General features: G+C 34.5%; 1 long non-coding RNA gene across 1 annotated transcript; it reads left to right on the plus strand.

Moving 5' to 3' along the window:
* Positions 1 to 22,823: 22,823 nt before the first annotated feature.
* LOC132742908 (uncharacterized) lies at positions 22,824 to 26,892 on the plus strand. The gene is made up of 4 exons (XR_009627500.1): positions 22,824 to 23,031; positions 23,521 to 23,636; positions 24,417 to 24,527; positions 26,857 to 26,892. It is a non-coding gene; the product is annotated as an uncharacterized LOC132742908 (long non-coding RNA).
* The last annotated feature ends 798 nt before the right edge of the window (positions 26,893 to 27,690 follow it).

A 27,690-nucleotide genomic window follows, 5' to 3' on the forward strand; every position in this document is an offset into this window, starting at 1 on the left:
TTTTATTTCTATATTATGAAGATTAAATATCAATATGGCACTTTACACAGGCTCCCTATACTATGCTCAAATTTGATATTCGAAAATATTGATAATTGCTACACAGTCCCTTTGTAGACATAAAATTAACAGGTTTTTACTTCATACAATTAGATATATTATGTTTAAAATTCTACAAACTTTTGGTGGTCACAATATAAATATATAGTGTCTTAAAACAACTGGCAGTTGTTTTAAGAAAAGACCAACTTTACTTGACCCGCTATAGGGAACGCAGCTTCCCATACATAGTTTATTTATTCAAGTTAGACATATTCAGTTTAGAATTTCATAAGTTTCAACAAATTTCTGTGATTAAATTTTTGCACTAAAAGATGAGCATAGTATATCTTTAAAAGACTGAATGAAACTGACTTTTTTATTTTCACAAACTATTTTATATGCACTAATGGCTCTCCATAGATTAATTTTTCCCCGCCAAAAATGATTTCAAAAGGTCAAGTGGAATGACGTCAGCACCTGTCATTTTTTATTTTTTTGGGAAAAAAGTGTTTTGTAGAGCGACCAATTTATGCAATGGAGGAATATGATAGTAAATTAAAAATAAGGTAGGATATGTGAAATATTTCCTTCAGAAACTCATGAAAATGTTTAAAAACTTTGAAATAGCCAATATTACTGGGAACATGTCAATATAAACACTCGGTAGGTGGCGTTGACAATAATATCGCATACCGGTACCGTGGAGTCACCGGTATCATGAGGTTTGAGTAAACTGTATTTGTTTACATTGACAACTGTCCGTTTCTTAGAAAGGGCGACAACCAAAATTAGCAGCGATGTCTATACGCCGTATTTCCGGCATAGTTACTTGAATGCTGCACGTCGTTATGCGATTGGGCCCTCAAAACAATAATTTCAATATAACAAGAGCCAAACAGGCCAAATCGTCAATTTTTTGTTTGTTTACTGGGCCCTGTATGTATTGCGCATACCATTGCGAGGGGAAAGCCGGTAGAAGATTTCGTAGTTAATGAGGAACTTGATAGTGTTGATGGACAAATATCAATAGAAGAAAATGATGAATTGAACCAAATCAGTACAGAAATTAGTGAAAATGGTAAAAGAAAATTTAATTTAAATATAATATCAATAATGCGATAAATCTTTATTCTGTTATTGTATTATTTGTAAAAATGTACAAATTTAACATGTGTCACACGAAGTTTTATTAACCTTGAAAAAATAATGATGTAAATCAGGTGAAACCGGGCTATAACAAGAGCGCGTGACTATGTTAACACATGGTTTTGGTCCCGTTATAACATGGGCAAAATAGGGGAAAATAGCCGATTTTATGCTATAATAATGGTTTTTTCCATATGCCTAATAATTTAAACACGATATGAACCTATGTGAGGATATCATGTAGATGCATTTACATAAAAATACACGGAACATAAATCTGAAAATATCCCCAATATGAAACGAAAAATATCAAGAAGAAACATTAACAACTGATAATGTTATCGATGGTCTTACTATAAAATGCCGGGCCTACATTTTTTTCGATTTTGCGTTTCTGGAAATCTCCGCCGCTTCTTTTGCCTGACTCATATTGAAGTCAGCCAATCACAACCTTCACATGTAGAAAAGCCGAGCTTTCATTGGCCAACTCTTTTGAATTAGAAAATGCCGTAGCTACACATGATGTAGCTCCGGTGTTAAAATATTGTATATGAGAGAAAATTGCAACTTCGTCATTTTATATTCATTTGATACTCGTCTTACATTTGCTTTTCCATGGCATTTAAACATCGAAATTCGTTGTATTAATTACAAATCGGCATAAAAACTTCAAATATATCTGCTTAATTAATTAAAACATGTCGCAGGACTCATTAAACGGGTTTGACTACTCAGGAGATATTGATTCTGAGAATGACGTTGAAACAAATAAACTAAGCCCTCATTTAATATTCGGCAAAAAATAAAATTGGAAGTTGTTAAAAATCGAGCTTTTGTATTTAAAGAGTTACAATTATGACATTATTATTAAAGATTTAAAGTTATAAATGATAATACATGTATTGATTGAAAATGTCCTTAAACTTGGATCAAGCAATATAATTTATAAAGGCATATAAAAATCATATGGTATTCTGAATTGTTATTCGAACTTTTTTCTAACATGTGCATAGTTTGAAAAGGACAGCTTCTGTCATATCTAGTTGTTAGCTCAACCCCTACAGCCGCGGTAGTTGCAAGAACTTGTTTCGCAATCGAGCATAAATAAATATGTTTAAACTAAACTACAGCCGCGGTACATTATTCTGTGGGTCACAGGTTTGAGTTCTGGTCAAGCTGAAAGTTTGTCTCATCCTGTGACTGCATATAACCCTGTGCTCTGTAAACATCAGAAATTCAAGGACACAAATCAATATTGCGGGGAAATATGTTGTGGTTTATAACTGTTCATTATTACTTTAAAGAGAAAATGTGTAGCCGGCCGGATAGCCCAGTTGGTCTTCTGACAGTCATGGGTTGGAAATGGTTTTTCAACTGACAAATGTTTGATTCATTTAACAGATTGTATTAAATTTGAAATGGACAAATGCAGTATTGTATGCATGATACTTTTAGACCTACAACAGGCATATGATACAGTTGATAACACTATACTGCACTTGAAGAATTTCTTCTTCTTCTTCTTCATGGAACCTCAAGATCATCTGCCATAGGTAATGACATTCTTACATGGTTCAAGTCTTATTTCTGATGGACAGCAGCTGTACTCATTCTACTACTGCTCTAAGTACCTATGGTGTCCCCCTGAGGTTCATTGTTTTTTTTACGTCTTATATATGTCAATGACATGTCTGCAACCCTAAGCAATAAGCTTTTATTATATGCTGCATCATGATGACTCAGGTATCCTTGTATCTGGTAAAATAATTCTGAAGAAATTCTCTCTTATGGCATGAGTCTTATAAGTGATTGGTTAATTGACTATCAATTGTCTTTTCATCTTGGCAAAACAGAGTTTTAAGTTTCAACTTAAACTGGGCCTAGCCTCCAGGACACAGAGCTTACCGTTCAAAAACCGTTTGGCCAATTCCGATGCAAATTCGATTTTGTACAACTTTGGAGGGTCTTCTTTGAACGTTATAAGGCTTAAAGCCCTAACGCAAGTAATATGTCCAGGAGATTTCCGCATGGCTTGGTCAATTTTTGCACAGGCGAGTTGTTCTTTATCTATTTAAATTTCGAAAAAAACATGAATTTTACTAGCCTACCGTTCCAAAACCATTTGACCAATTCCAATGCAAAAGTAATTTTGTACAACTTAAGAGGGTCTTCATTGCACATAGAAAGGCTTAAAGCCTTAACCCAAAGAACATTTCCAGGAGATTTCCGCATGGCTTGGTCATTTTTTGCACAGGCGATTGATTCTTTTTCTATATAAAATTCGGGAAAAAAAACCCATCTATTTTACGAGCTTACCGTTCAAAAACCATTTGACCAATTCCGATGCAAATTCGATTTTCTACAACTTTGGAGTGTCTTCTTTGAACGTTATAAAGCCTAAAGCCCTAACCCAAGTAATATTTCCAGGAGATTTCCGCGTGGCTTGATCATTTTTTGCACAGGCGTGTTGTTCTTTCTCTATATAACATTCGGAAAAAACATCAATTTTACGAGCCTACCGTTCAAAAACCATTTGACCAATTCCAATGCAAATTCAATTTTGTACAACTTGAGAGGGTCTTCATTGCACATAGAAAGGCTTAAACCCCTATCCCAATTTAAAGAACATTTCCAGGAGATTTCCGCATGGCTTGGTCATTTTTTGCACAGGCGATTGATTCTTTTTCTATATAAAATTCGGGAAAAAACCCATCTATTTTACGAGCTTACCGTTCAAAAACCGTTTGACCAATTCCGATGCAAATTCGATTTTCTACAACTTTGGAGGGTCTTCTTTGAACGTTATAAGGCCTCAAGCCCTTACCCAAGTAATATGTCCAGGAGATTTCCGCGTGGCTTGGTCATTTTTTGCACAGGCGAGTTGTTCTTTCCATATAAATTTCGGAAAAAACATCAATTTTACGAGCCTACCGTTCAAAAAACATTTGACCAATTCCAATGCAAATTCGATTTTGTACAACTTGAGAGGGTCTTCTTTGCACATAAAAAGGCTTAAAGCCCTAACCCAAAGAATATTTCCAGGAGATTTCCGCATGGTTTGGTCATTTTTTGCACACTCAGGCGATTTATTATTTTTCTCTATAAATTTCGGGAAAAAAAACATCAATTTTACGAGCTTACCGTTCAAAAACCGTTTGACCAATTCAAATGCAAATTCGATTTTGTACAACTTGAGAGGGTATTCTTTGCACATGAAAAGGCTTAAAGCCCTAACCCAAAGAACATTTCCAGGAGATTTCCGCATGGCTTGGTCATTTTTTGCACAGGCGATTTGTTCTTTTTCTATATAAATTTCGGGGAAAAAAACATCAATTTTACGAGCCTACCGTTCAAAAACCGTTTGACCAATTCCGATGCAAATTCGATTTTGTACAACTTTGGAGGGTCTTCTTTGAACGTTATAAGGCCTAAAGCCCTAACCCAAGTAATATGTCCAGGAGATTTCCGCATGGCTTGGTCATTTTTTGCACAGGCGATATGTTCTTTTTCTATATAAATTTCGGGGGAAAAAACATCAATTTTACGAGCTCACCGTTCATAAACCGTTCGACCAATTCCAATGCAAATTCAATTTTGTACAACTTGAGAGGGTATTCTTTACACATGAAAAGGCTTAAAGCCCTAACCCAAAGAACATTTCCAGGAGATTTCCGCATGGCTTGGTCAATTTTTGCACAGGCGATTTGTTCTTTTTCTAAATAAATTTCGGGGAAAAAACCCCATCAATTTTACGAGTCTACCGTTTAAAAACCGTTTGACCAATTCCGATGCAAATTCGATTTTGTACAATTTTGGAGGGTCTTCTTTGAACGTTATAAGGCCTAAAGCCCTAACCAAAGTTATATGTCCAGGAGATTTCCGCGTGGCTTGGTCATTTTTTGCACAGGCGAGTTGTTCTTTCTCTATATAAATTTCGGAAAAAAACATCAATTTTACGAGCCTACCGTGCGAAAACCATTTGACCAATTCCAATGCAAATTCGATTTTGTACAACTTGAGAGGGTCTTCTTTGCACATGAAAAGGCTGAAAGCCGTTACCCAAAGAACACTTCAAGGAGATTTCCGCATGGCTTTGTCATTTTTTGCACAGGCGATTTGTTCTTTTTCTATATAAATTTCGGGGGAAAAAAACATCAATTTTACGAGCTTACCGTTCAAAAACCGTTTGACCAATTCCAATGCAAATTCGATTTTGTACAACTTTGGAGGGTCTTCTTTGAACGTTGTAAGGCCTAAAGCCCTAACCCAAGTAATATGTCCAGGAGATTTCCGCGTGGCTTGGTCATTTTTTGCACAGGCGAGTTGTTCTTTCTCTATATAAATTTCGGAAAAAACATCAATTTTACGAGCCTACCGTTCAAAAACCATTTGACCAATTCCAATGCAAATTCGATTTTGTACAACTTGAGAGGGTCTTCTTTGCACATGAAAAGGCTTAAAGCCCTAACCCAAAGAACATTTCCAGGAGATTTCCGCATGGCTTGGTCATTTTTTGCACAGGCGATTTGTTCTTTTTCTATATAAATTTCGGGGGAAAAAAACATCAATTTTACGAGCTTACCGTTCAAAAACCGTTTGACCAATTCCGATGCAAATTCGATTTTGTACAACTTTGGAGGGTCTTCTTTGAACGTTATAAGGCCTAAAGCCCTAACCCAAGTAATATGTCCAGGAGATTTCCGCGTGGCTTGGTCATTTTTTGCACAGGCGAGTTGTTCTTTCTCTATATAAATTTCGGAAAAAACATCAATTTTACGAGCCTACCGTTCAAAAACCATTTGACCAATTCCAATGCAAATTCGATTTTGTACAACTTGAGAGGGTCTTCTTTGCACATGAAAAGGCTTAAAGCCCTAACCCAAAGAACATTTCCAGGAGATTTCCGCATGGCTTGGTCATTTTTTGCACACAGGCGATTTGTTCTTTTTCTATATAAATTTTGGAGAAAAAAACATCAATTTTACGAGCTTACCGTTCAAAAACCGTTTGACCAATTCCGATGCAAATTCGATTTTGTACAACTTTGGAGGGTCTTCTTTGAACGTTATAAGGCCTAAAGCCCTAACCCAAGTAATATGTCCAGGAGATTTCCGCGTGGCTTGGTCATTTTTTGCACAGGCGAGTTGTTCTTTCTCTATATAAATTTCGGAAAAAAACATCAATTTTACGAGCCTACCGTTCAAAAACCATTTGACCAATTCCAATGCAAATTCGATTTTGTACAACTTGAGAGGGTCTTCTTTGCACATGAAAAGGCTTAAAGCCCTAACCCAAGAAATAGGTCCAGGAGATTTCTGCATGGCTTGGTCATTTTTTGCACAGGCGATTTGTCCTTTTTATTTAAATTTCAGGGGGAAAAGACGTCAATTTTACGAGCTTTCCGTTCAAAAGCCGTTTGACCAATTCCAATGCAAATTCAATTTTGTACAACTTTGGAGGGTCTTCTTTGAACGTTGTAAGGCCTAAAGCCCTAACCCAAGAAATATGTCCAGGAGATTTCCGCATGTCTTGGTCATTTTTTGCACAGGCGAGTTGTTCTTTCTCTATATAAATTTCGGAAAAAAACATCAATTTTACGAGCCTACCGTTCAAAAACCATTTGACCAATTCCAATGCAAATTCGATTTTGTACAACTTGAGAGGGTCTTCTTTGCACATGAAAAGGCTTAAAGCCCTAACCCAAAGAACATTTCCAGGAGATTTCCGCATGGCTTGGTCATTTTTTGCACAGGCGATTTGTTCTTTTTCTATATAAATTTCGGGGAAAAAAACATCAACTTTACGAGCCTAACGTTTAAAAACCGTTTGACCAATTCCAATGCAAATTCGATTTTGTACAACTTGAGAGGGTCTTCTTTGAACGTAATAAGGCCTAATGCCCTAACCAAAGTTATATGTCCAGGAGATTTCCGCGTGGCTTGGTCATATTTTGCACAGGCGAGTTGTTCTTTCTCTATATAAATTTCGGAAAAAACATCAATTTTACGAGCCTACCGTTCGAAAACCATTTGACCAATTCCAATGCAAATTCGATTTTGTACAACTTGAGAGGGTTTTCTTTGCACATGAAAAGGCTGAAAGCCGTTACCCAAAGAACACTTCCAGGAGATTTCCGCATGGCTTGGTCATTTTTTGCACAGGCGATTTGTTCTTTTTGTATATAAATTTCGGAGGGAAAAAAACATCAATTTTACGAGCTTACCTTTCAAAAACCGTTTGACCAATTCCGATGCAAATTCGATTTTGTACAACTTTGGAGAGTCTTCTTTGAACGTTACAAGGCCTAAAGCCCTAACCAAATTATATGTCCAGGAGATTTCCGCGTGGCTTGATCATTTTTTGCACAGGGGAGATGTTCTTTCTCTATATATATTTCGGGGAAAAAAAAACATCAAATTTACGAGCCTACCGTTCAAAAACCATTTGACCATTTTCAATGCAAATTCAATTTTGTACAATTTGAGAGGGTCTTCTTTGCACATGAAAAGGCTGAAAGCCGTCACCCAAAGAACACTTCCAGGAGATTTCCGCATGGCTTTGTCATTTTTTGCACAGGCGATTTGTTCTATTTCTATATAAATTTCGGGGAAAAAAACATCCATTTTACGAGCTTACCGTTCCAAAACCGTTTGACCAATTCCAATGCAAATTCGATTTTGTACAACTTTGGAGGGTCTTCTTTGAACGTTATAAGGCCTAAAGCCCTAACCCAAGTAATATGTTCAGGAGATTTCTGCGTGGCTTGGTCATTTTTTGCACAGGCGAGTTGTTCTTTTTCTATATAAATTTCGGAAAAAACATCAATTTTACGAGCCTACCGTTCAAAAACCATTTGACCAATTTAAATGCAAATTCGATTTGGTACAACATGTGAGGGTCATTTTTTGCACGGCGATTTGTTCTTTTTCTATATAAATTTCGGGGAAAAAAACATCAATTTTACGAGCCTAACGTTTAAAAACCGTTTGACCAATTCCGATACAAATTCGATTTTGTACAACTTGAGAGGGTCTTTTTTGAACGTTATAAACCCTAATGCCCTAACCAAAGTTATATGTCAAGGAGATTTCCGCGTGGCTTGGTCATTTTTTGCACAGGCGAGTTGTTCTTTCTCTATATAAATTTCGGAAAAAACATCAATTTTACGAGCCTACCGTTCGAAAACCATTTGACCAATTCCAATGCAAATTCGATTTTGTACAACTTGAGAGGGGTTTCTTTGCACATGAAAAGGCTGAAAGCCGTTACCCAAAGAACACTTCCAGGAGATTTCCGCATGGCTTGGTCATTTTTTGCACAGGCGATTTGTTTTATTTCTATATAAATTTCGGGAAAAAAGGTGAATTTTACGAGCTTACCGTTCTAAAACCGTTTAACCAGTTCCGATGCAAATTCGATTTTGTACAACTTTGGAGGGTCTTCTTTGAACATTATAAGGCCTAAAGCCCTTACCCAAATAATATGTCCAGGAGATTTCCGCATGGCTTGGTCATTTTTTGCACAGGCGAGTTGTTCTTTCTCTATATAAATTTCGGAAAAAACATCAATTTTACTAGCCTACCGTTGAAAAACCATTTGACCAATTCCTATGTAAATTCGATTTTGTACAACTTGAAAGGGTCTTTTTCTTTTTTCCACATGAAAAGGCTTAAAGCCCTAACCCAAAGAACATTTCCAGGAGATTTCCGCATGGCTTGGTCATTTTTTGCACAGGCGATTGATTCCTTTTTTATATAGAATTCGGGGAAAAAAACATCAATTTTACGAGCTTACCGTTCAAAAACCATTTGACCAATTCCAATGCAAATTCGATTTTGTACAACTTTGGAGTGTCTTCTTTGAACTTTATAAGGCTTAAAGCCCTCACCCAAGTAATAGGTCCAGGAGATATCCGCGAGGCTTGGTCATTTTTTGCACAGGCGAGTTGTTCTTCACAATATAAAATTCGGAAAAAAAACCATCAATATTACGAGCCTACCGTTCAAAAACCATTTGACCAATTCCAATGCAAATTCAATTTTGTACAACTTGAGAGGGTCTTCATTGCACATGGAAAGGTGTAAAGCCCTAACCCAAAGAACATTTCCAGGAGATTTCCGCATGGCTTGGTCATTTTTTGCACAGGCGATTGATTCTTTTTCTATATAAAATTCGGTAAAAAAACCCCATCTATTTTACGAGCTTACCGTTCATAAACCGTTTGACCAATTCCGATGCAATTCGATTTTGTACAACTTTGGAGGGCCTTCTTTGAACGTTACAAGGACTAAAGCCCTAACCCAAGTAATATGTCCAGGAGATTTCCGCATGTCTTGGTCATTTTTTGCACAGGCGAGTTGTTCTTTCTCTATATAAATTTCGAAAAAAACATCAATTTTACTACCCTACGGTTCCAAAACCATTGGACCAATTCCTATGTAAATTCGATTTTGTACAACTTCAAAGGGTCTTCTTTGCTCATGAAAAGGCTTAAAGCCGTTACCCAAAGAACATTTCCAGGAGATTTCCGCATGGCTTGGTCATTTTTTTGCACAGGCGATTTGTTCTTTTTCTATTTAAATTTCAGGGGAAAAAACATCAATTTTACGAGCTTACCGTTCAAAAACCATTTGACCAATTCCAATGAAAATTCAATTTTGTACAACTTTGGAGGGTCTTCTTTGAACGTTGTAAGGCCTAAAGCCCTAACCCAAGTAATATGTCCAGGAGATTTCCGCATGGCTTGGTCATTTTTTGCACAGGCGAGTTGTTCTTTCTCTATATAAATTTCGGAAAAAACATCAATTTTACGAGCCTACCGTTCAAAAACCATTTGACCAATTCCAATGAAAATTCAATTTTGTACAACTTGAGAAGGTCTTCATTGCACATAGAAAGGCTTAAAGCCCTAACCCAAAGAGCATTTCCAGGAGATTTCCGCATGGCTTGGTCATTTTTTGCACAGGCGATTGATTCTTTTTCTATATAAAATTCGGGGAAAAAACCCATTTATTTTACGAGCTTACCGTTCAAAAACCATTTGACCAATTCCAATGAAAATTCAATTTTGTACAACTTTGGAGGGTCTTCTTTGAACGTTGTAAGGCCTAAAGCCCTAACCCAAGTAATATGTCCAGGAGATTTCCGCATGGCTTGGTCATTTTTTGCACAGGCGAGTTGTTCTTTCTCTATATAAATTTCGGAAAAAACATCAATTTTACGAGCCTACCGTTCAAAAACCATTTGACCAATTCCAATGAAAATTCGATTTTGTACAACTTGAGAGGGTCTTCTTTGCACATGAAAAGGCTTAAAGCCCTAACCCAAAGAACATTTCCAGGAGATTTCCGCATGGCTTGGTCATTTTTTTGCACAGGCGATTTGTTCTTTTTCTATTTAAATTTCAGGGGAAAAAACATCAATTTTACGAGCTTACCGTCCAAAAACCATTTGACAAATTCTAATGCAAATTCGATTTTGTATAACTTGAGAGGGTCTTCTTTGAACGTTATAAGGCCTAAAGCCTTAACCCAAGTATTTTGTCCAGGAGATTTCCGCATGGCTTGGTCATTTTTAGCTCACCTGAGCATGCTCAGGACGAGCTTTTAGGATCGATGATTGTCCGTCGTCCGTCGTCCGTTCACATTTAGTTGTTAACACTCTAGCAGTCGCATTTTTGCCTCAATCATCATCAAACTTGGTCAGGATGCTTATCTAGCTGATAGCTCGGATGAGTTCGAACATGGGTCATCTCGGATGAGAAACTAGGTCACAAGAGCTAAAAATAGAAAATCCTTGTTAACACTCTAGAGGTCCGTTTTCGCCTCAATCATCATCAATCTTGGTCAGAATGTTTGTCTAGGTAATAGCTCGGATGAGTTCGAACATGGGTCATCTCAGATGAAAAAGTAGGTCACCGGAGCTAAAAATAGAAAAACCTTGTTAACACTCTAGCGGTCACCTTTTTGCATCAATCATCATCAAACTTGGTCAAGATGCTTGTGTAGGTGATAGCTCGGATGAGTTCGAACATGGGTCATCTCGGATAAAAAAGTAGATCACCGGAGCTAAAAATATAAAAACCTTGTTACCACTCTAACGATCACATTTTTGCATCAATCATCATCAAACGTGGTCAAGATGCTTGTCTAGGTGAAACCTCGGATGAGTTTGAACATGGGTCATCTCGGATGAAAAACTAGGTCACCGGAGCTAAAAATAGAAAAACCATGTTAACACTCTAGAGGTCACAATTTTGCCTCAATCATCATCAAACTTGATCAGGATGTTTGTCTAGGTGATAGCTCGGATGAGTTCGAACATGGGTCATCTCGGATGAAAAACTAGGTCACAGGAGCTAAAAATAGAAAAACCTTGTTAACACTCTAGTGGTCACAATTTTGACTCAATTGTCATCAAACTTGGTCAGGAAACTTGTCTAGGTCATTGCTTGGAATAAATCGAACATGGGTCATCTCGGATGAAAAAGTAGGTCACCGGAGCTAAAAATAGAAAAATCTTGTTAACACTCTAGTGGCTACTGTTGTGATCCAAATATTCTGTTAATTGGTCTGAAAGTTTGTTTTGATGATTTCTAAGTAAAGTTCGAACATGGGTCATCTTGGATGAAAAACTAGGTCACACCGCCCAAATATGGAAAAACCTTGTTAACATTCTAGTGGTCACATTTTCGACTCAATTTTCATCAAACTTGGTCAGGATGCTTGTCTAGGTAATTGCTTGGATGAGTTCGAAATCGCATGTGAAACTAGGTCACCGGAGCTAAAAATAGAAAAATCTTGTTAACACTCTAGTTGCTACTGTTTTGATCAAAGTATCCTGGAAATTGGTCTGAAAGATTGTTTTGATGATTTCTAGGTCAAGTTAGAATATGTGTCACCTGGGTAAAAAACTAGGTCGCACTGCTCAAATATGGATAATCCTTGTTAACACTGTAGTGGTCACATTTTTGACTCACCTGTCATGAGACTTGGTCAGAATGCTTGTCTAGGTAATTGTTTGGACGAGTTTGATAAGTCAGGTGGGCGATATAGGGCCATCATGGCCCTCTTGTTTTGCAAATGCGATTTGTTATTTTCTATATAAATTTCGGGGAAAAAAACATCACTTTTACGAGCCTACCGTTCAAAAACCATTTGACCAATTCCAATGCAAATTCGATTCTGTACAACTTGAGAGTGTCTACTTTGCACATGAAAAGGCTTAAAGCCCTAAGCCAAAGAACATTTCCAGGAAATTTCCGCATGGCTTGGTTATTTTTTGCACAAGCGATTTGTTCTTTTTCTATATAAATTTCGGGGGAAAAAACATCAATTTTACGAGCTTACCGTTCAAAAACCGATTGACCTATTCCGATGCAAATTCGATTTTGTACAATTTTGGAGGGTCTTCTTTGAACGTTAAAAGGCCTATAGCCCTAACCCAAGTAATATGTTCAGGAGATTTCCGCGTGGCTTGGTCATTTTTTGCACAGGCGTGTTGTTCTTTCTCTATATAAATTTCGGAAAAAAAAACATCAATTTTACGAGCTTACCGTTCAAAAAACGTTTGACCAATTCAAATGCAAATTCAATTTTGTACAACTTTGGAGGGTCTTCTTTGAACGTTATAAGGCTTTAAGCCCTTACCCAATTTAAAGAACATTTCCAGGAGATTTCCGCATGGCTTGGTCATTTTTTGCACAGGCGATTGATTCTTTTTCTATATAAAATTCGGGAAAAAACCCATCTATTTTACGAGCTTACCGTTAAAAAACCGTTTGACCAATTCCGATGCAAATTCGATTTTCTACAACTTTGGAGGGTCTTCTTTGAACGTTATAAGGCCTCAAGCCCTTACCCAAGTAATATGTCCAGGAGATTTCCGCGTGGCTTGGTCATATTTTGCACAGGCGAGTTGTTCTTTCTCTATATAAAATTCGGAAAAAACATCAATTTTACGAGCCTACTGTTCAAACACCATTTGACCAATTCCAATGCAAATTCGATTTTGTACAACTTGAGAGGGTCTTCTTTGCACATGAAAAGGCTTAACGCCCTAACCCAATGAATATTTCCAGGAGATTTCCGCATGGCTTGGTCATTTTTTGCACAGGCGATTTGTTTTTTTTTTCTATATAAATTTCGGGGAAAAAAACCATCAAATTTACGAGTTTACTGTTCAAATACAGTTTGACCAATTCCGATGCAAATTCGATTCTGTACAACTTTGGAGGGTCTTCTTTGAACGTTATAAGGCCTAAAGCCCTTACACAAGTAATATGTCCAGGACATTTCCGCGTGGATTTGACATTTCTTGCACAGGCGAGTTGTTCTTTCTCTATATAAATTTCGGAAAAAAAAACATCAATTTTACGAGCCTACCGTTAAAAACCGTTTGACCAATTCCAATGCAAATTCAATTTTGTACAAGTTGAGAGTGTCTTCTTTGCACACGAAAAGGCTTAAAGCCCAAACACAAAGAACATTTCCAGGAGATTTCCGCATGGCTTGGTCATTTTTTTGCAGAAGCGATTTGTTCTCTTTCTATAAAAATCGGGAAAAAACATCAATTTTACGAGCTTACCGTTCAAAACCGTTTGACCAATTCCGATGCAATTCGATTTTGTACAACTTTGGAGGGTCTTCTTTGAACGTTATAAGACCTAAAGCCTTAACCCAAGTAATATGTCCAGAAGATTTCCGCGTGGCTTGGTCATTGTTTGCACAGGCGAGTTGTTCTTTCTCTATATGAATTTCGGAAAAGACATCAATTTTACGAGCCTACCGGTCAAAAACCATTTGACCAATTCCAATGCAAATTCGATTTTGTACAACTTGAGAGGGTCTTCTTTGCACATGAAAAGGCTTAAAGCCCTAACCCAAAGAACATTTCCATGAGATTTCCGCATGGCTTGGTCATTTTTTGCACAGGCGATTTGTTCTTTTTCTATATAAATTTCGGGAAAAAATAAAACATCAATTTTACGAGCTTACCGTTCAAAAACCGTTTTACCAATTCCGATGCAAATTCGATTTTGTAAACTTTGGAGGGTCTTCTTTGAATGTCATAAGGCCTTAAGCCCTAACCCAAGTAATATGTCCAGGAGATTTCCGCGTGGCTTGGTCATTTTTTGCACAGGCGAGTTGTTCTTTCTCTATATAAATTTCGGAAAAAATAAAACATCAATTTTACGAGCCTACCGTTCAAAAACCATTAGACCAATTCCAATGCAAATTCGATTTTGTACAACTTGAGAGGGTCTTCTTTGCACATGAAAAGGCTTAACGCCCTAACCCAATGAATATTTCCAGGAGATTTCCGCGTGGCTTGGTCATTTTTTGCACATGCGAGTTGTTCTTTCTCTATATAAATTTCGGAAAAAACATCAATTTTACGAGCCTACCGTTCAAAAACCATTTGACCAATTCCAATGCAAATTTCATTTTGTACAACTTGAGAGGGTCTTCTTTGCACGTTATAAGGCCTAAAGCCCTAACCCAAAGAACATTTCCAGGAGATTTCCGCGTGGCTTGGTCATTTTTTGCACAGGCGAGTTGTTCTTTCTCTATATAAATTTCGGAAAAAACATCAATTTTACGAGCTTACCGTTCAAAAACCATTTGACCAATTCCAATGCAAATTTCATTTTGTACAACTTGAAAGGGTCTTCTTTGCACATGAAAAAGCTTAAAGCCCTTACCCAAAGAACATTTCCAGGAGATTTCCGCATGGCTTGGTCATTTTTTGCAGAGGCGATTTGTTCTTTTTCTATATAAATTTCGGGAAAACAAAGATCAATTTTACGAGCTTAACGTTCAAAAACCGTTTGACCAGTTCCAATGCAAATTCGATTTTGTACAATTTTGGAGAGTCTTCTTTAAACGTTAAAAGGCCTAAAGCCCTTACCCAAGTAATATGTCCAGGAGATTTCCGCGTGGCTTGGTCATTTTTTGCACAGGCGATTTGTTCTTTCTCGATAAAAATTTCGGAAAAAACATCAATTTTACGAGCCTGCCGTTCAAAAACCATTTGACCTATTCCAATGCAAATTCGATTTTGTACATTTTGAGAGGGTCTTGTTTGCACATGAAAATGCTTAAAGCCCTAACCCAAAGAACATTTCCAGGAGATTTTCGCATGGCTTGGTCATTTTTTGCACAGGCGATTTGTTCTTTTTCTATATACATTTCGGGAAAAAAACCCATCAATTTTACGAGCTTACCGTTCAAAAACCGTTTGACCAATTCCGATGCAAATTCAATTTTGGACAACTTTGGACGTTATAAGGCCTTAAGCCCTAACCCAAGTAATATGTCCAGGAGATTTCCGCGTGGCTTGGTCATTTTTTGCACAGGCGAGTTGTTCTTTCTCTATATGAATTTCGGAAAAAAAAACATCAAATTTATAAGCCTACCGTTCAAAAACCATTTGACCAATTCCAATGCAAATTCGATTTTGTACAACTTGAGAGGGTCTTCTTTGCACATGAAAAGGCTTAAAGCCCTAACCCAAGAAACATTTCCAGGAGATTTCCGCATGGCTTGGTCATTTTTTGCAGAGGCGATTTGTTCTTTTTCTATATAAAATTCGGTGAAAAAACATCAATTTTACGAGCTTACCGTTCAAAAACCGTTTTACCAATTCCGATGCAAATTCGATTTTGTACAACTTTGGAGGGTCTTCTTTGAACGTTATAATGCCTTAAGCCCTAACCCAAGTAATATGTCCAGGAGATTTCGCTTGGTCATTTTTTGCACAGGCGAGTTGTTCTTTCTCTATATAAATTTCAGAAAAAACATCAATTTTTAAGAAAACAACAGTCTTTAAGTTTCCAGGTTTAACTCAGACTGTGCAGTACATGGTCGTTTAGGGTTCAGTACTGAATTATTGAACACGTTGATAAAATATTACTTCTTTATTTAATTAACCAACGACTTAAATGAATTAAGTAATAGAAAATCACATATCCAAAATAAGTAGAGTTTACAGTCAAAACTAAAAAGAAATTACTGTAGGACCTATTTGGAGTCAGAATTAAAAATGTTCTAAACTTTGCATTAGAGAAAACCATTCACCGTTCTCGTTTTCAAGTTTATCACATGAAAAGTATTTCTTATTTTTATTAGCTAACTTTCTCTGTATTTGTAACTGGTAAAGATCAGAATATTGAGTATTTCTTCTTTTGCTTAAATTGTGGCATTCATCGAAGAAAATGGTATGTGATTTCGAAATGGTATATTTTTAAAGAATTAAAATTACCTCTTATGAAAAGGGTAACAGAAATATTTCATGGATTGTTTGTTGTTGAAAATATGGAAAATTTACTGAAAAACATTACAAAAGGAAAAAAGATATTTCAGACGTATGTATAAGTTACCTGCCCTTGAGATTACCCCAAATAAGTGGCTTGCCCGGCTGTAAACTACACATGAAAATCAAGTAAAAAACAATTAAAAAGATATAAAATTCTATATCTATCAATGAAATTTTCAGTGTCAGGTCTAGCTAGGCGCCGTTGTTGTACGTTTTAATAGCCAGAGCAACAGAAATAAAAAATTAGTGTAGATGTGATATATATGCGCTGCATTTTGAATAATCTTATGAATATTTTTTACTTTTTTATTTTCTACTTTTGCAATCTGTTTTTTTTCTTCAATTTTGTTATTTTAGTCTGATGCTGATTTTTTTTTAAAAAAAGGTCAGTCTTTATGTAATTTACTTTTTTTGTTCACATTTGTTACAATGTCACAAATGTGTTTCCTATTCTAATTAAAATCTGGGACCAAAAATATATTATTGTTCCAGTTAAAATATACAAACCAGGGTATGAATTTTTTAAAACTCACGCAGAGATATAGATAAATCTACATCTCTAATAAACGTTATTGCTATGACGAAACTGGTAATCAGGGCTGGGAATCAAAATTGCGTCGTATCCTACAAAATGTAAACAAACGCCGCCATCTTGGAACGAAAAACGTATGTTTTTGTTTATAACTCTTTTTGTTGGAAATGACTGAAAACAAGATATATGTATTAACACGCTACACTATTTTCCGCTTCGTTCGGTATATGTTGCTTGCACAACTATTTTGTAAAACAAAAGTTATAGCGAACTTGCAACTCGAAGCGGGGCAGAATTTTTATGAAAATGTGTGGATACGACGCAGTTCATATTGCTTTATCTATCATTTTTCCTTCAAATCAATTATATACTCGTTTTCAGAGTTCACCATAAACGTCAAAACATAATTTTGCATCATTTACTAAACTTTCATTTAAAAGAGATGTTTATTTTCCAAGAAAATAATGATTTTTACGAAATGATACGACGCAGTTGAAAATAAAATATGATACGACGCAGTTGTATTTTCATTGCAGGCTGAATATTGGTTAAACTATTTAAATTATGTGCTAGGTATGCCAATAACGTCCTACAACATTTTTTGTTTACAACTTAAGTCAAAAGCAGAGGTCACTCATTGGTTTCATAAAAATGGAAATGTAATACAATTCTATAGGCTGCATTTTTCGGTCGCATTTTAGTACTAATCATAAGCATCTACAAATTCCGAAAAGCTGTATCAAATGCAATATACATTGAAACACGTGATCGCACACCCATATGATTGCCTTAGCATGCTTATTAACTTGTTCACGTGAGTTCGAAATGGGAGTGATTACTATTTTTGATACAAAATTCAATATTCCAGTGTAACCTCCACTGGACCCTGTATTAATCAGGAATGACTTTTTTCTTAAAAAAAGAGAAAAAATTACAAATTTTGAAAAGGTCTCTCGCTATCGGGAATGCGCAAATTGCATGCCTACCGTTGTTACTTGTAATGAGCAATTATTTCCGTCAATTCCGTTATTACTTTTGTCTTTTACGTGCCAATTTTATTGTATTCATTTTCTTAATAATCGACGAGGACAGATGAGCTTTATTATTTGAAACCTAACATTAAATTTTTAAAATAATATTATAAATGGTTAAGCTACAATATATTTTTGCAAGTAGGTTATGCGTTCCGTTTAGTCATTTTATGTTCAGCGCCGCGGAACTTTACCCCTGCGTTTCTTTATCGCCGATGAGGAAATGTCTACGGAATGTATTTTCTATATTTGCACCTAAGTATCATTCTTCTCCATCAAAAAACTTTTCAAAATCGAGTTACAATTGATACAACTACAAATTATTTTGTAAAAAAGGTGTCCGTTTTGCAAAGGTATTTTACGCTATGCACCGATAAATTTGATACAGATATAGGCAGACATGATCTTTCAACAGTATTGAAGAATTATTAAGTTTTCACAATATTGAACAGAAAATGTCAGATTATCGTATCGAATTTTCAACAGACTAGAGACATGACATCTTAACATACCTTCATACGAAAGTGTGATTTTTATTTGATAATGAATTGCCTGAAAACTGAAACAAAAGTTTTCAGAAAATGACTTCACAGAGGATTACCCCCTGTTTACATTGAAAATTTCTCTGCTATTAATACCAAAATAAGAAATTTAAATTTTATTCTCTTTATAATTATTTCAAATATTTATAATCTTAAAACTTCACGTCAGAAGTTAATAAAAAAAGCTGCTTATTTGTACAGCTGACGTTAACAAATTTTGTTGAAAAAACAAATCAGACAGGTGTGTCCGACCGAGGCCGAGCTGTTTATGTTTACTGAATTCAAATCACTTGAACTGAACTGCTATGAATTCGAAAACCACCAGGGACTTTTTATTCTTTTGTGTGGAAAACCTATCAAGCTAGTTTCAAAATGTCGACGGTTCTCTGCAGGTACAACATTTTGCCTGAAATTATGCACAAAGGCGCACCTGAGATCCTCGCCCCTAGTAAAGCTAATGTGTAGAGTGAAAGTTTGAAAAGAAACCACAAAAAAGCAGTCATTACCCAGAACATGCAGAACCACAGTTAACTTAGAGCGTAGCTAGCCAAAATGAATTTAAGTTAATAGATTTCTACATTTTTTTGCGAAAAAAATTAAGGATAATATTGAACATACAGGAAAATATAAGAAATTATTTCAGATATTATGATCAATAAGGTAACATGTTCATGTTTAACAGAAAAGTAGCTTACGCAATGTAAACTTTCAAATTAAATGTTATATTGGACATGACACATTGTATTCTAAATAATCAACGGAACATTGCTTTACACCGCAAATGATCTGGGTTTTTATCTAGCGCAAGTGATTATTCCATAAAATAGAAATATATTGCCAAAATTATCCCTGTTGAAAAGACTGCCAAAAATACAACTGCGTCGTATCATATTTTATTTTCAACTGCGTCGTATCATTTCGTAAAAATCATTATTTTCTTAGAAAATAAACATCTCTTTTTAATAAAATTTTAGTAAATGATGCAAAATTATATTTCGAAGTTTATGGTGAACTCTGAAACAAATAAATAATTGATTTGAAGGAAAAAACGATAGATAAAGCAATATGAACTGCGTCGTATCCACACATTTTCATAAAAATTCTGCCTCGCTTCGAGTTGCAAGTTCGCTATAACTTTTGTTTTACAAAATAGTTGTGCAAGCAACATATACCGAACGAAGCGGAAAATAGTGTAGCGTGTTAATACATATATCTTGTTTTCAGTCATTTCCAACAAAAAGAGTTATAAACAAAAACATACGTTTTTCGTTCCAAGATGGCGGCGTTTGTTTACATTTTGTAGGATACGACGCAGTTTTGATTCCCAGCCCTGGTAATATTTTTTTCTAAATTTATATACTATTGGATGCACGTTAACTTGTGTGCAAGATTTCAGATAATTCGCTCACTCCATTTTTCCAGTATAAGTGCAAAATGACCCAAAAATGAAAAGTGGTTAAACGCTTTTAACCCAAATCGAACAAGAATTACACATAATCGCGGATTTATATACTACATTGTAATTAAGATCCTTGACAAAATAGAATTTATATCGAAATCAAATCAGAGTACATATATTTATTATATACCTATAAATGAAATATTGAGAAATATTGATGAAATAAAACGCTTATTTTCATTTTCGTACTGTAAAAAAGTATTTTAGTGAAACATATTTTCTGTGTTTTCACTGGTGTCTTGCCGGACTTCTCTCTTTTTTTAAATTCTGCCAGTACACAAAATTTAAGGAATAGTCTTCTAAATGTAATTTAAAAATAGAGACAAATGTATATAATAAACAGAAAATTCAAGTTTTTCTATAAATACATGATTTATTTTCATCTTGTGGCATGAAAATTATCACATTTCACTCGTGGCTACCGCCACTCATGAAATATTTATTCTCATACCACTTGACGAAAATAAATCGTGTATTTACAGAAAAAACTTGAATATCCCCTATATATTTTTAACATATTTTGTATATTTGTCCTGCAGTTTATCTAGTATGTAAGAATGTATTTTTTATGTGTTTAGGTTTTAGGACCACAATGGAGCTCCTTTAATTAAATACCTTAACAAACTTATATATTATAAACCGTTTTTAACTTTAAGGTCCCAGCTTCTTTAAATATTTCATTTTGATACCACTTCCAATTGTTCTTTCGTCTTAATGCTCGAATGACGAATAAAAACTGTTTCGCGCATGTCACGTGATGGTGTGCCAACCACGTTAACTTTTTGGTCTTTCCGAATTATCCAGGCGGGGAACAATAGTTTCATATAAATACATAGCAAATTAAATCGTGTGACTGAAAAGAGATCGGAAAATGTTTTGCTGGCGTCTTTAACGGATTTGTTTGGGTGAGAATCAATCAGTGGTTAAACATACAAGATTGTCCCCGAGCGCTCAAGATTCATGGTCAAGTGATTTTCCATGCACTTTACTGTTAGCTACATTTGCGTGAAGTTTGTGAGAGGGACGTGACGGAAACAAAAGTATGGCAGGTTTGGAATTGTTTCTTTTATTTTAGGACGTCGAAGAACTTAGAATCAATCAAAAATGTAAGTTATTTTATATTTTATTAATAAAAACTATATACCCGAAACGTAATATTATTACACATGAAAATCGGGAAAGCGTTACTGTTTTTTCAAGGAAAAAATGTAAATATTTCACAGAAAATCCGGGAAATGTTATTGTATCACATAAAATTTGAATGTAAATTATCAAATATTTTTCGTAGGTACAATTTGTTTGACACAAAGTTAAATTTTCCATGAATAAGGACTAATTATAAATTAGCATTAATAATAAGGATTATACATGTTAAACTTTTAATTTTTCATGTGACGTTTCGATCATAGTTATTTTTGACCATTATGATAATTGGCTTATGATATAAAACAAAATACAGATATGAATAATTGATAGTTGGCATATGAGGTCTAACAAAATATTGACACGGATGATTGACGTGTGATATGTAAAATGATGGCCATGTTGATGACAATGTTGTTTTGATGAGGACGTCCATGGGTGTTACAATGATGATGAAATGACGTTCATCAGGTAAATTTAGTTATTTATAGAAACGAGCTTTTTTAAGAAACTAGTTATTTTTAGACAAATGAGTTTTAACTTTTCTTAGTAAGTTTTATCAGTTTCAGAAGATGAAATTTCAAAAGGAACCAATGAACTTGCAAGTAATCATACTATATCGGGCCATGCTTGTGGAACAAGGACATTATGCAACATTAAAACAGCATACTTATTTAATTCAATTTACATTTGGAAAATTTGACATTATAAGAAATTTGATATACATATAATACATGTAAATGGTATTATGTCAGTAACTGAAACTGCGTAGAATTACAAAATTTTATTTTAGAAGTCAAAATTGAAAACTATGTTTTATGTTTATGTATATTGACGATATTTTGTGTGCATTGTTTATATCGATTTTGGTTGTTTTGGTTTCTTTCTCAATTTTTTGGAGTTGGTGTGTGATTGGGGTTATTCGATTTTGGTTCGGTGTTTTAGTTTGTCTCTTTGTGGGAGTTGTTTATGTGTGTTATGGTAGTTTTTCTTTGTCTTTGTTGGAGTTGTTAATGTCATTTGTGTGTTATGGTTGTTTTTCTTTGTCGAAAATTCTGGCCTTATTTCTGAATAGTTTGGGAATTGGTGGTCGATAAGACAGTTGATTCTTTGCTGATACATTGTGATCGATTTGAAAATTTTGGATTTTGTTAAACATGCACATGTACTAGTCGAATTATTATTATTCATCATTTCAAATAGTTATATCAATTTCATAAAAATGGGAGACACATTTATAGTTATATTGAATTTTTAGCTGTACAATACCCAATTTTGTATAATTATATTGATGTTTAATATTAATGTGATATTTTTGATAATTATATAAATACATAGGTGGAGAATGCGACAATATATTAAAGATAACATTGATTCTTTTAGATTTAGAACGTGACATTTCTAATAATGATATTCGCGTGTTGAATGCGACATTTTTAACAATTATGTATACTGATTATTTTAGATGCAGAATGCGACATTTTAGACTAGTATAATATTATTGTTCTTTGGTTTTTCGTTTGTTTTCAGATGTCGTAAGAAAATACCACTGGATTACTTTTGAAAGACAAGACTAGATAAAATTGTATATTTCTAAATATTACCACTATATAATTCATACTATTGAAGAAAAAATGTTTATTGATCATTTAGCAGACGTACAGCAGGAAATGGCGGGAAGAATCCTAGCAGACGACAGTTGTCGCGCAGATGCAATCATGCACCATATCAGACTGCCCGAAATTACAGACTGGCCCAGCTCTATACTGGACTCGCTTTCAGCATGTTAGGGTTTGAAAAAGGAAATCATAACTTTGTAACGTATGTCTTGTCTACTTTTTGAAAATTTTCGTGTCAATGTAATAATTATGTTGACATATCATTATTGTCTAATGTTTCATAATGAACCATTTTTAGCCCAACTGTTTGAAAAACGATTAAGGGCTATTTTAGTCACTTGGTCGTCTGTTCTCGTAAAACACTTCGTTTTGCATATGATTTTGTGTAACTTCCTACCTCAGAATTCATTATGATTGTGTAACGGGGAACATAATCTAAACACCTTTAACTTTAAACTAGATTTTGATTTATATAATTACATGTATGCCACTTAGTCAACATGATTTAGAGCAGTCAAGTTTAAAATAATAATTTAAGTTTACTATATATTCTTATCAAATGAGCATAATAATGCTGAGTTATGGGTCATTAAGAACATTTCAGTAATTTAAACAAATAACTTACAATTATTTTTAAAATGCTAAAAAATGTAACATTTGTTCGACCATGTTACCAATAGTGTATCCACAGGTAGCAGACGACAATAAATGTTAAAGTGGAAAATTGCGACTTCCGGTGTGTCTGCTACTCGATGTTGTGATCTCAGTTACTTCCCCTGACGTTCAGTATATGAAATGAGGGTCGAGGTAAGTAAAGATATTTTGAAGAAATACAAAATTTAGCTAAACATAGAACAATTCATTTTACAGATAAGGGTTTGTGAGTCGCTGATTACACCTTTGACCCTGCAAAATATTTTAAATGGACTTGCCCGTTTTCAAATCTGGACAAAACCATTACTCATTTTAAGGGAAAATTTCAAAATATGTACTGACTTAATATCGAATAGTGCAGATCATGAGCCGATGTCAAGGATATGCCGACTGGTTTTGGTCGGCACTGGTCGCACGGGTACATGTATATTATGCTGGCACTAGAAGGCTGAGAGTAAATCAACATATTGTACCACACAAAATAATCAGAAAGTACTGATTACTGTTCATTAATAATTACAACTTTTAATTTGGTACAATGTTTGTATTTTGAAAGCATGTTAATTTCAGATGGACCATGACTTTTTTTAATTATTGTTGCTTTTCTGGAAAAAAATGAACTGAACATAATATAAAGAACTATTCTTTCCGAGATCACTCGCTTCCTTAAAGTATTACAATCTAAATACAAAAAAATATATATTCAATAACCAAATTCACGAATAGGTAAAAGATATCGGCACTACTTTAGTGATTGTGCCGAAGGAAGAGAGATAAAAATATCTCTTATTATAATTATACTATAAAATATCATAATTATTTCTAATGTATAATATGTATTTTGTAATGATCTGGTGACTTTGATTGTGACACTCCGATAACATCTTAATTTTCAATCTATAAATAGATAAAAAAAATTAACCTATATTTCAGTTTCGGGATTTGAAATTAAGAAAGAACGAAAGATATGAAATGAGCACCGGCAAACTGATCTTGGCATGTTACATCCTTATCACAGAACTGGAACCTACTGATTATGATGAGGTAAAAGTATATTTAATGAATATATGTATAGATTTGTTTCTTAGCCTGCTGAAAGCGAAAGTCATTAGTCTTTGCCTCCAGAATAGAGCCCGGCCAGCCTGCACATTTGTGCAGTTTCACCAGCCTCTTTACTGTTTGCTAACTTCCAATTTTCATTTTCATGTGATAATTAGTTATAATAATTTATAAAAGACTGTTCCTTAAATAAAATGTTGAAAAGTCCATTTAATAATTTCCGCAGGTTAAAGCAGCATGCCTTCAGATTCATGCCCATTCTTCATGTAAATTTTGAAAATGTATCGAAAAAAGAAAGATATAGTGTAGTGAACAAGGAAAGTAATTTACACATTACAAACAGACTTTACAGTCTACTTACATTATCAAAAAAAGGGCCAAAATATACACTAATAGCCATTGCGTTAGTCACGCAGTAGAAATATGGTAATAAGAACTGCGACGTCGGTCGTTAAAGACATTTAGCACATAAATAATTATTTGAATCTTAAATCTTTTTACTTCTCATAAAATCTGAGTACATTTTTCTTAAGTTTGTTTTTCTTGAAATATTTTTGGTTCATCTGGAGGCGTGCAGCTTTAAGGATTGTTTATAGCTCTTGAATGAGACGTGTATTCATTTGGTTCTGAAACAGTACGGCATTGTGAAAATTGTTTCGTGTTCGGGTTTGATAAAAAAATTTCTTTGCTTAACACAGAAGCAGTTACCATTGTTGTTGTTATTCAGTCATGAATTTCTTTGGCTAAGTAAATACATATACACCTACACTGGTATCGAACATGTTTCTTCATTACTCAAATTTGATAAAACTTTTGTAAGTTTTAGTTATAATAAAGGGCGTCCGTTACCGAGTAGTTGAATGAATTCATTGACCTCAAATCATTTTCACCCCACCCCCTTTCCTTCACTTTTATGGGCAGCGACTTTGAATTCATGAATAGTTTCATGTGCAAAGATGATCCACAGAGGTGATCCACAGCTAGCTTAATTGGAAGAGAAAATTGGTGGTTCTACTCGAGTGCCCCACCGTGTCTAAAATAATTTATAGAGGGCTATTTTGGACCTTCTTCCGCCAGTAAAGCTAAAAACTTATTATTGTACCGTCGAGACAGTAACCATTCACCTACTAAATTAGTGTAATGGATCTGCCCTGCATAGAATTTGGAACAGTCCATTTGAAGTTTATGGGATTTCAATGACAAAATACAAATTTGAGCAGACGATAATACATAGCCTGGGCACGGAGTGCACGTACCAATAGGTAAAGGGTTAAACCCAACCAGAATAATTGAACCATTGCAGTTAAGAATATACTAGAAATAATAAGAGAATCGTTTAATGACATCTTGAGTGAATAAAAGCTTTATGACCACTATTTGAGTAAGACGTAATTATTTGTTTATTGTATTCCTGAATTCTATTATCTGCATTTTTTAATAAGAGTAATGATAACATTGTTGTCGTTGTTTTAAATTTGATGGTTCAACCCGTGCGTCTGCTGTCTTTTGCAAGTGAAACGCAAAGTGATACAAGTGATATGAATATTTTATACATTATACAAGTTAAATGTTGATGCTGACATCAAAGACACCGCCAAATGATGTGAACAGTCAGTCAGCATTGAAAATCGTTCTCTATTACCGTTGAATATCCGAAGCACAAATCAATTTTTTTTCTCCATGTTCTTGGTATTTGCTCGTTGTTTAATAATTAAGTTGCATATTTTTGTGAAAAAGTAGAACATAATGCATAAATTCACAAGGTAATGTCTGAAATTCTGAAATGTTTGTTTTGAAACGTCTGGTCAAAGCAAAATAAATCTTTGTTCATTTTTTTCTGAAGAGTTATTTCTTAAACAGTTTGTTTGCTGGTATTAAGGTGTGCAGCTTTAAAGGAAGGCCCATTATGCCCCCAAAAATGTTTTTATTTTTATATCTGAAAAACCTTTTATTTTTGGTATCCTATTATAGTTTCAAAACAGATATTCATTGGTCATTTATATAAATAATCTTTTGTTTTTTGAAAACAGTTTTAATGATTTAGTATTTTGTGTGGAAGTTAAATTACGACTGTATTTACAGTTTGCGACCTTTAAAACAATATTTTCACATTCAGCCATAATTTATTTTGCTAATAAGCATCTAACATGCTTTAAAGCATTATTTTAACGTTATAATACTTATGTTTGCACTGCCTAATGTAGGAAAAAATGATTTATTTCTGAGGCATAATGTGCCTTTAAGGAAAAACAGTTGATTCTAAGTTGAATATAATTTTTACAATGCAGGTGTATCGGTGATCTTTACATTTCAGAAATATGGAACATGGTAAATTGAGCAGGTGAAGGAATGAAGAAAACACCACCCTCTTTACAGTCAGCAAAATAACTATGCTTTGTTACGGGTTGGAACTACTGCATGCCGTTACAACTTAATATGTGACAAAGAGATTTTAATCCACCTGATACGATTTGGTATCTTTCTGAAAATGTCATGTTCAACTTCTGAATGGTGTTTTTTTCTGCCAAATAATATTTATGGCAATTATGAAGTAATAGTGAGTTTTTTGGCGTAGTAATAAAAACCATAAAAGGTGTTAGCTCGATTGGATTTTCTACATGAACTTAAAAAAATAACACCTTCATAAATAAATGCCTTGATGTGAACAGAATAGAAGGGATATTTTATTTGCTTTTTACATTGTACATCTTCTATTTAACATACTGTACCGTCAAAAAATTGAAATGGCAATAATGAGTATAATTGCAATAATGAATGATGCATTTTTTTTGCAATGTATATTTCAAGTGGTGTAATAAGTAAATTTTGATCAGGAATGTACATTTATTAAGACTTAATATATATGCAAATATATTGGACAGTCAATAATCGAGCACAGCATGTAAACATCCGCGGCACTCGCCGAATTATTTTTACAAAATTTATATGGATACACGTGATTGATTAAAAAATAACTTTGCACAATAGTGAAATAACATTTAAGGAAAGTAACTATGGTTTTTATTTTTGAAATACACGTCTAAATTGTAAGAAATGAGAATGACCTTGTGCAGACAATTACGATCATGATATATAGACGCTCATCGATTTGTATAGCGGTATACTTGATTAGAATAAACCGGAAAGT

The sequence above is a fragment of the Ruditapes philippinarum genome, unplaced genomic scaffold, assembly GCF_026571515.1.
Source record: "Ruditapes philippinarum isolate M1 unplaced genomic scaffold, ASM2657151v2 ctg3828_1_1_1_1, whole genome shotgun sequence".
NCBI lineage: Eukaryota > Metazoa > Mollusca > Bivalvia > Venerida > Veneridae > Ruditapes > Ruditapes philippinarum.